Here is a 9,021-nt window from a genome sequence, read left to right as displayed (position 1 = left end):
GGAGTGGGGAGACACATCTCCAACCAGCCACACCCATCAATAAAACATCCCCTCTAACAACCCATGTCCTGCCAGAGCTGAAGACAAGCAAACAGGGCATGGAGTGAGCAGGGACCACCTGTGCATTTCCCAGGTGCTGAAGGTGCTTTCCCACCCCGAGGATTTGAGGAGAAGGTGGCAGCTTTGGCTGGGGGTTGCTGCTGAACTCGCTGATGGATTGCCCATGAAGTTTGTGAAAGCCCTGAACAAAGACCACACACGGGAGGCTCAGGAGCGTGAAGTGTCTTAGACCTTGAGGGTACGAGGCAAAAATGCCTCTGTGCCTGACTCACTCGCTGTGTGCTAACACTGACTCATAATTACTGATTTCGATTCAGACAAAAGATTTATCTGCATTGAAACATATGGAAAATACTAATAAAACCTGGTGGTGGAAAGAGGCTGGGCTGCTGCCTGGCCCTGTGTAAGGCTTGGGGAGTGCCCGATGGACTGGGACCAGCTCCCCCAATTTATGTGTGGCTGGGATGAGTCCCCAAAGCTGGAGAGAGTCTGATCACCCTGATCTCTGCACACTCTGGAGGGAATTGTGCTTGCAAAAGGTGAGTTTTGCAGCAATGACCATTTTCCTGCAGGCTCGATAGATCCCAGCTCGGTTTCCCTCAGCTCTGGGGATATCCCACTGTCCCAGGAGCTGAGTGTGGCCCTTTTTTCCCGCAGCCCCATGCAGGAAGGCAGCCGTGGGGATGAAGATGTCTCGCAGGCAGCAGCACATTGGCCCTGGCAGTGTGTTTGCACGGTACCTGCACCCCGGCACAATGAGCGCGGCACAGCGGGCCCGTCACGGCCAGCTCGCTCCAAAAGCCTCTCAAAGAGAGGCACGAGCAGCCACAACCCCCAGGAGAAGGGTGGATTAAACGCAGAGCAGAGCTGGGGCTTTGTCCTGGGAAGCTCCCAGTGTGATGGCAGAGCCCATAAACTCCCCTGCTGCTGCCTGGTGTTGTCCCAGAGGGCAAGGCTGGATGCCCAGGGCTGTGCCGCCTCCTGCCCTGCCTGTGCCACCTTTCCCTCCCTGCCGCTCAGCGCTGCTGGATGCTAAGTGGAAATTTCCCCCTGTGCCAAGTGTTAAATACTTATCAAGCTAATGCAGCGTCTTTGGAGGTGTGTACAAGAGACAACATGTTACCCTAATTAACGAGCAGCTGGGCTTGGCACCAGGCTCCGCTGCAGCTGCTCCCGGCGCCTTTCCCAGGCTCTGCCTCCTCCACGCCATCGCAGGGCACAACCTGGAGCGGGGTCGATGCCTTGTAGGGTCCTTCGTCACTTTAGAGAGCATGGCTGTGGTTCCCAGCCTAAGGGCTGGAAGTCTGGGGGCTGTTTCTGGGCTGGATCAGGTGATTTGGATCAGTGGGTCCGTTCTCAGCAGCTTAGACAGGGGCATGAGAAGTTTTGGGGTGCACTGATTTGGAGAACTTTAGGGAAACCCGCTGCTGGAGCAAGGTGAGCCATCAGAACTCAATGGTTCGAATGCTGGTTTGTCCCTCCCTGTTGGTGTGACAGCAGCAGCTCCCTCGGTTGGCTTTGCTGTGGGAATTGTGCTTGGGCAGGGTCCCCTCTTCAGCCAAGCGTCACTGGGGTTGGTGTGACAGCTGCCGGAGACTGGGACACCTCTGGTGGTATCAACTCTGGAAAGAGAGAGGGGCTGGGATGGGTTTGCAAAGCCAGCCTTGGGGACAAGGCTGCGGAGCGGGCCTTGGGTGGTGGGACCCGTTTGCAGAGTTCCTCATCTGGTTGCCTGCATCTTCCCAGGGCCCAACCCCTTTTATCTGGACCACTATGGATTAGTTCACTCCTCCATCTGCCCACTCAGCCCCGAGCACAGCTGCTGCACAAACCCTCCCCATCCTTTTACATTGCCTTGAGCTCCCTGACTCTCCAACCCCAGAGAAGTCATCCCAGCAGTAGATGTTTGTATCATGACCTACATCGCTATTGGGTTTTAAATATAATTTTTTTTCCCTGTGCCATATACCAGCTTCCCACATGCAAATTGCTCTGAGTGAACCATTTATCTGGAAAATAAAGGTTATGTTCTCCAAAGGCATTTAGTTCCCTTTCTGAATGATTGAGTGAGTTTCCCGCTGAGAAAACAAAGGTCTTTAGCACAGTCCAAGCCAATGACAGGGAAAAAGGTTCAGGTAAAACCCCTCCATTTATTTAACAGCTCCCCCTTCTTCATTCATATTTACAAGATAAAAGGGGCTCCATCAACCCATTAAAGTTAAAATATGTGTCCTGTCTTCAAGGAAAGCAAATCCCATCTGGCATCCCTGGAGGAATATAACCTTAACTTCAGCTTAATGCCACATTAGGGTATCTTACAGATTCTGCCTGAGATTTACCTGCCTTAAAGGGAGATTTATTTCTGGAGCAAACAGGCTCCTGTGACAAATCTCCTTCCGCGAGCAACTTTGGAAGGAAGGTGAATTTTTGACTCGCTGGTTCCCTGGTCTCTGCCCAGTGGGGAAGGGGTTGGTGACACTGAGGAATCTCTGGTCCCTGCCAGGGGGATCCATTGCAAGGCTCCATCCCCTGTCCTGGGAGCTGTGGGAAGGATGCCTGGGGGGCTCCAGTGTCTGCTGACACCACTTGCCTGGGAAATCAGGGCATTTTCTGCAGCCCCATGCCAGTGCTGAACCTCATGTTGGATATACCCAGGTCACTTCCTCACAGATATTAACCCAAAAGGGCTTGGGATGGAAGTCACGGCCTCCTCTGGTCTTTTAAAGGGCTTTCAAGGCTGTGGGGTCATGGGGATCAGAGAGCTGTACTGCTTATCCGAGTGGAAATTATTCAGAGTTACCTGGAGGCACACTTTGGTAGCCATCAGTTCATTATTATTGCTAGTCTTTCTGATATCCATAAAAATTATGACAGCTTCTCTAAATGCCAGATGGATCAGAAATCCTTTTAAGTGTATAATTTTCTTTTTAAAAGGCATGGGTCTAAAATAAGAGGAGTCTGTGTGGGGTTTCCCCTTTAGCTACGCCTTGGGTGGCAGCTGCAGCCTTTCCTCCAGACTTTGCTTCTCAACAAGAACAAAAATGTGAGGGGCACCTTGATAAAAGGGTGGATTTCGAATTGATGCTGCTCCTGGGTGGGGGTTTGGGGCCCGGGGGTGTCCCCTGTCGCCAGCCTCAGATCCTCAGGTGTTGATGTGCACACTGCTCAGCCTGAGAACGTGAGGACAAGTCAGCTGCAGGTGGGTGAAACCGATCTCCTCTCGACTCAACTGGCCTGCCTGACTGGTTTTTTTATGATTACTTTTTATTCTGTCTCCAGTTAGGCAATACAGTTGCCTGTTAGAAATATCGCCCTGGGCTGCCAGCTCAGCCGAGGAGAAAAGCGGGTGTGTGTTACTGAGGGAGGATGGGGATCACCCCCTCACCCCTCCCTGGGGTGGGCACCTCTCCCCTTCCCCTCTGCCAACCCTTCCCTCCCTCTGCCACTCAACAGGAGCATCCTTTTCAGGGAATTTTCTCCTGACCCCTCCCTCCACATCTCTCCCACACCCTGAGGATCACTGGAGGTTGTTTGACCGGAGTGGGTGAATTTAAGCCCAGCCTGTAGTTTGGGGTCATTAACCATCAAGGTGCCCCTGGGAAGAGGCAAAAAGTATTCGGGAAAATTTGCTAACAGACTCTAATGACTTAATAATCCCTGCTGGAGAGAGCCTGGCAGGTTATGTGAGTGTCGGGTTTTCTTGCTCTGCCCAGAGCTGGCTGCTGGTTATGTAACAGGGGGGTGTGACCTCCAACAAGGGAGAAAAAGGGAAGAAGAAGGAAAGCACAGACCCCCTTCCATGCTGGGATGAAGAGGGAGAACAGCGATTGGTGTTAGCCAGGAGCTCCATCAGCCTGGGCACAGCTGGGGCCAGAGGGGCTCCCACACCCAGCTCCTGGGATGGCCAGGGATGGATCAGGGTCCACCCAGCACAGTGGGTACCAGAGCAGCATTCCCGGATGTGTCACTTCTGAGACCCTGAGGGACATGAGGGGTGATGTTGGTGCATCCCTGCTGTGCTGTGCTGCGGAGGAAGGGGGGACACAGGGCAGGCACAGATCCCTGAGCAAGCTCTGACACAGCACAAGCCCCGATCCCTCTGTCAGATGAGGTCTCTGGTTGTTGCCCCAGCTCGCCAGGCTGTCATTCCTGATGCAGTTCCTGATTTGGGGACACAGGACAGAGAGCTGCTCAGGAGTCTGCTTGGTGGCCATCAGAGGTGATGACCTGACGTAGTTCTGAGCATCCATCTCAGCTCGCAGCAAGAATTGAACGGGGATGTGGGTCCTAAAAGCTTCGAGCCCTCTCAGCCAAGGCTGGCAGGAGTGGGGAAGCTGCCCCATTTTGGGGAGGCTGTCGGGAATGCCTCCCTTTGCCTGGCTAAGCGTGCCCAGGTCTGGGTGAGGCTCCTGGCTTGCTGAACACTGCGGGGTCTTTCCTTGAAGAAGAAGAAAATCCAGAGCTGGTGAGCTGTGCCATAGTTTAAAACATGCTTTGCATCACCTGGCACACCCATGGCACCCGGATGGCCTGTCCTGGAGGTGACATCCTGCTCGGAAGCTGAAACAAAGCCGAGGGGTCCCGGACTCCTCATCCCGCAGCCGAGACGGGGCGCAGGGGGATCTCCGCCTCCCTCCCCATGGAAGCGAACGCTCCCGGGGCTCCCGCTGCTCAAGCTGCGGCTTGCCTGCCATCAATACTGTTCAAACAAGCCCAATCGCAGACGTAGCTCGGGGCCAAGTCGCGGGGCAGGCGGGAAGGAGCAGCCGGGCCCGGCTGCAGCCGCTGCTGCGGGAGGTCCGGGCGGGCGCGTGGGTGCCGCCGGCACCGTGTGCCAGCCGCTCTCTGCCAGCCGGGGCCAGCCCGGGGCCTTTCCTCCGCACCTGCGGGCACTTTGAACTCCGGCCTCAGCCCGGAGATGCCAGAGATGCGGCGGAAAACGTGGGAGAGCCGGCCAGGCGCGCAGCCGCTCCCCAGCCCGTGCTCTTTTTGGAGATGCGCCTCCTGGCAATGGGGGCGTCCTGGGATCCTAACGCAGCTGCAGTTCCAGGCTGGGTGTTCTACTCTCTTCCCCCCTCCTGCTTTTTGTGGAATTCCCCACAAGAAATGTGGGGAGGATGCAGAAAGGGGTGGCCCTGGGTGCTCCCTGCAAGGCAGCCATGCAGAGCACCCGATTTTCCTGCTAGGAAGCCACTGTGATTGCGAGGGAGAACGCAGGCGGCTCCGGGAGAGCGTGAAACACGCTCTTCCGGAAAAAAAAAAACTTTAAAAAAAAGGCAGACAGAAAAAAAAAAAAAAAAAGAAAAAAAGGAAAAGGCTTCTGAAGCTTCGAGCTGGATATTTATACACTTGACATAAAGGATATTTCTGCATTGAAGTAATAAGCGTGACTCAGTAAACCAATGGGGAAAGGGTGTTCCCTTTGCAGCAAAACCTCAAAAGATCAAAGAACTTCTTGAACAGTTTAACATTTCGAATGTTAAAGGAATCGGGTTCCCCTCCCTCTCCCCTTCACCCCTCCTTCAAGTTTTGAAAAATAAATGGTTTGATCTTAGCTGGGAAGGGAATGTTTCAGCAGCTCTCGGGATCCGTGGTGCTGGCTGGGCTGGAGCACCAAGGTCATGGCATGTGTGTCCAGGACCTGGCTCCTGCTCGGGAATGTCCAGCCCTGCTTGGGACAGGGACAGGCCTCTGGGCTTCCCATTCCCCAGCTGAGCGCATGCAGGTTTATGGAAACTGCCTTTTCCCAGATTTCACTGTGTTTTTCCCTTGCGGGAAGCAAGTCCTGATATTTTTGTGGGTATGCCCAGCAGTGGGGATATCTTAGGGGCTGGTTTCTGGCCTCTGCCAGCAGCCAGCAGCAGGAAGGGGTGCTCCAGTGAGAATTCCACGGCGGATATTCACCAGGGAGGGATCCAGCCTGGTCGGTAGCTCTCGGACACGTGTGCTTCCCTGGGATCGATAGGCTGGAGTAATATATTGTGCCGAGATAACAAATCACTTAGCTTATTGGGTCTTAATTAAGCCTCTTTTATCTCCATGACAGCCACACACCTGGGCTATGGCCCCGGCAATCCGTGGCCGTGGGGACGCCGCGCCGGAGCCGGGGGATTGATGAGGCTCTGCTGGGTGGAATTATCTCATTGTGTTCGCAGCACTCGGGGCCATTGATCTCCCAGCTCGCCCTTTCCCCATCCCACACCCAGAGCACCGGGCATTGCCCTCTTCCCGGAGCCTCACGGGTGGGACACGGGCAGGGGACATCCCCAGAGGTGGAAGAGCTGGGGAACGGCCCTGTTTGGCCTCGTGGCTAATGGATACAGTTGTTGTAGTCGCTGACAGCACGAAATGAAGACCTACATCACCATAATGCATTGTCAGGCTGCGAGCTCGGCGCGGCCCCCGAGATGAATGAATGCAATATCTCCGTGTGCGAGGGGGAAGGAAGGAGGAAGGGAAGGGAAGGGAAGGGGGCTCTGCCGCTGCCTCCGGGCTCCAGGCAGAGCCGCTGCTTTGTGAGGCTGGAGAAGAAAAGGCATTTTTTATTTGCGAGGCGGAGGTCGAGGGTGTGTGATCCCCGCAGAGCCTGTGACAGACATGCTCCGTGAAGGGGAGCGCCGAGCGAGCGGCTGGAATGCTCCTGTGATGAGTTCATCCGGCTCTGAAGTCATCTTGCCCCCACGTCGCTGCCAGCTGAGGCAGCAGGGCGATTTACTGCACCAGATCAACCCCGATTTCAGCTCACGTAACCCAAGGATGGAAGGGAACATCCAGATCTGAGAGGCCCATGCCACTGGCAGCGTGATCACGGCAACGGGAATCCGAGGCACGGGCTGCATTCAGCGATTGGAAAGTAGGACAGTTTTTACTCCAAAGTCTGACTGCTGATGCACTGACTTGGAGTGAAATAATGAGGGCTGGGAGTTGCAGGAGACTCACAGCTGAGCAGCCAGGTCCTGCAGGACCCTCTCTTTCTGCAGCATCACCCTTAGGTGGATTCTTAAATCCTCTTCCACCTTGGATTCATCCTGCCTGGCAGGCACAGCGCAGCAGGAGGCATCTCTGCTTTGCACCCTGGCACCTGGGGCAGGCTGGCAGTGGCATTTCCAACACCAAAACTAGCTGGAAATGACACAGATATTCCCAACATTCAGGTCACGGCGTGACCATAGGTTGATTTTGTCACCATGGGAAAAATTGTTTAGGATTTCTCCCTTTCCCAGCATATGATGTGTCACTGGAACAGGGAAGTGGTCACAGCACCAAGCCTGTCAGAGTTCAATGAGCATCCAGATGATGCTCTTGGTCATATGGATCAGTCCTGGAGTTGGACTGGATGATTTTTATGGATCCCTTCCAACCTGAGATGCTCTGTGAAACAGCAGTGGCCATATCCAGCCTCTCCTAATAATTCCTGACACTTCCAGGAGCGGTTGCAAGGTGCTGAGTGAGGACTGCGTGCTGACAGGGCAGACATCACATGTTTGCAAACAGTCACTCAAAGCAAGAAAAGAAAGTTCTGTGCTGGAGGACGAGAAGCCAATAATCCATCTGAGTGCTAAACAAAGTCCAAAGTACTCACATTACACCAAATCCAACCGAAGGGCAACACCCTTCTCCCGTTCCTGAGTTTTCATGGCTATTTACAGGTTTTTGGATGAACATGAGAAAGTTGATCCTGGAATGGCCAAATCCCATAAGCTGTGGGTAAAACCTTCCCCTGCAGACTGGTTCAGTGATGTTATTAAATCCATTCACAATGGGGCTTCCCCATGATAGAAGGTTGCTCCTGATCTCTGGCCTCAGGAAGGACAGAATTCCCCTCCACGCTGTGGGATTTTGGGTTTTGGGCTCTGCTCAGCTTTTGGCTTCCCCTTCCCCACGGCTTTATCCCAGAGGCCAAAGAGCTGCTTTGGGGGGTGGTGGGGTGTGATGGGCAGGGCTCAGGAGGGGATCAGAGCAGCCCCACCAGCTCAAACAACAGGATTAGCCATTGATGCCCAAAGTGCTGCCATTGGGCCCAGGAAAAACCCCTCACACCGTGGCCCAGGTGTCTCTTATCTCTGCACACAAACATTTTCCAGCCTCCTATCATTAGTGACTGAGCAACACCTTCAATTCTCAGATCGGCCACGTGGCCACTGTGTCATTTTTGCCCTCTCCCTCTCCTTCCCACCAAACCCCCTGGCTCTCCCCAAGCACAGGATGCTGCCAGAGAGCCCCAGCTCTGCTTTTTCTCTCGTCTGGGGTTGTTGCTCCGAGGTTTTTCCCCGGAAGGTTAGGCCAGCCCCACTCAGAGCCCGTCTCCACGGCTGATATACGATGCCCTTGTAATCTCCGGTGACATAAATTTTGCTCCTGTTTGTCTGCCCGTGTCACATCCTTCTTGTGCCGTGTCTGTTATTGTGTCAGGCCTTGCGGTGGTGTTTCAGCATTTTCCCTTGTTTGTCTTCTTCACCTGAGGAACTCCATTATGGGATGTAACAGCTTTAATAGCTTGTAAATGGGAGACTGGAGATTTTATGCTTCAGGGAGTACCACTCGTGGCAGCCACTATCCAGGAGTGGCCTTTGCCAGTATTTTGTACCTAAACTGGCATTTTCATCCAACTTTCTTTTAAGATCAGATTGTGTAAGATTATCAGTCCTTACTAGAGGTCAGGTCTGTCCCTGCTGGGATTTGGGGGCGGAAGCTGGGACAGACTGGTGTGACTGGGAGCGAATGGTGGCTCCTCTCCACTTCCAGCACCAGTGTTGGGTTTGTCCCTGTCACCTGTGATCAGCCTTGAACCAGAACTTGAGATGTCCAGCTTTGCCACTCTCTTCCCAAAATCCTGCCCTGTGCCTGGTGGAGCTGGAGCCAAGGTTTGGCCTCTGGAAGTGGCTGTTTGACTTTCCCTCATCAGCACAGAGCAGCGTGCACTGCAACCAGGATCTAATTAAGCTGGCTAATCTGAAGGAG

General features: G+C 54.0%; 1 long non-coding RNA gene across 1 annotated transcript; it reads left to right on the top strand.

The window, feature by feature from the left end:
• Positions 1-280: 280 nt before the first annotated feature.
• On the top strand, positions 281-8,440 carry LOC116454478. The gene is made up of 2 exons (XR_004244115.1): positions 281-599; positions 6,107-8,440. It is a non-coding gene; the product is annotated as an uncharacterized LOC116454478 (long non-coding RNA).
• The last annotated feature ends 581 nt before the right edge of the window (positions 8,441-9,021 follow it).

This window comes from Corvus moneduloides, chromosome 21 (assembly GCF_009650955.1).
Source record: "Corvus moneduloides isolate bCorMon1 chromosome 21, bCorMon1.pri, whole genome shotgun sequence".
Lineage (NCBI taxonomy): Eukaryota > Metazoa > Chordata > Aves > Passeriformes > Corvidae > Corvus > Corvus moneduloides.
Note: the sequence above shows the minus strand (reverse complement) of the source record. Positions and strands in the feature narration are given on the sequence as shown.